The sequence below is a fragment of the Rutidosis leptorrhynchoides genome, chromosome 2 (assembly GCF_046630445.1).
Source record: "Rutidosis leptorrhynchoides isolate AG116_Rl617_1_P2 chromosome 2, CSIRO_AGI_Rlap_v1, whole genome shotgun sequence".
Taxonomy (NCBI): Eukaryota; Viridiplantae; Streptophyta; class Magnoliopsida; order Asterales; family Asteraceae; genus Rutidosis; species Rutidosis leptorrhynchoides.
Genome location: NC_092334.1, coordinates 618,054,312 through 618,055,281, shown reverse-complemented (window position 1 = coordinate 618,055,281; position 970 = coordinate 618,054,312). Strand labels below are relative to the sequence as shown.

At 36.3% G+C, this 970-nt stretch overlaps 1 non-coding gene across 1 annotated transcript; it reads left to right on the top strand.

Annotated features, from left to right (window-relative positions):
- The first annotated feature begins 428 nt into the window (after positions 1-428).
- On the top strand, positions 429-535 carry LOC139895058 (small nucleolar RNA R71). The gene has a single exon (XR_011775528.1). It is a non-coding gene; the product is annotated as a small nucleolar RNA R71 (small nucleolar RNA).
- Positions 536-970: the final 435 nt, after the last annotated feature.

Here is a 970-nt window from a genome sequence, read left to right as displayed (position 1 = left end):
GGTTAAATTGGGCTCTTCCTTGAAATTGATTATTATTTCTTTAGCTTATGAAAGCCACTTCTTCTTTTTGAGCCATTGTTAAACCGGCATCACAATCTTTTCCTAAATGGAGACCACCATAGTATTCACAACCTACTTTCATACTATGAATTTCCTTGGTGATTTTGTCCATGTTTCGAGCAACACCGTCTATTTTCACACTTAGAGAACTAAGGTCATCATAAGCACCGGCGCTATGGACTTGAGCATTACGAGTAATTGGTCGTTCTTGATGCCACTCATGAGAATAATTGGCTTGCTTCTCGATTATCTCATAAGCCTCTTGCTCGGTTTTGTCCATGAGTGAACCTCCGACCGCTTGATCAATGGAAATTCGGGTTGTAACATCACAACCCTTGTAAAAGATTTGAACTTGTTGGAAGGTATCCAAACCATGGTTTGGGCAACCTCTTAGCATTTTGGAAAATCGATTCCATGCTTCATACAAGGTTTCCATCGGCTTTTGAGAGAATTGGGTAATTTCTTGTTGGAGTCTCGCGGACTTAGAAGCTGGAAAATATTTCTTAAGAAATTTTTCCATCATACCATCCCAAGTGTCTATCGTAGCCTCGTGTAATGCATCTAACCAACTCCGTGCTTCCCCGTGGAGTGTCCACGGGAAAAGTCTTAAAAATATGGTGTAGTGACCCGAACTTTTCCATGTTTATATATATTAATTGAGATTGATATTTACATGATTAAATGTTTCCAACATGTTAAGCAATCAAACTTGTTAAGACTTGATTAATTGAAATATGTTTCATATAGACAATTGACCACCCAAGTTGACCGGTGATTCACGAACGTTAAAACTTGTAAAAACTATACAATGACATATATATGGTTATATATATAGTTAACATGTTTTTATTATAAGTATGTATCTCATTAGGTATTTTAACAATGAGTTATATACATAAAAATGAGACTA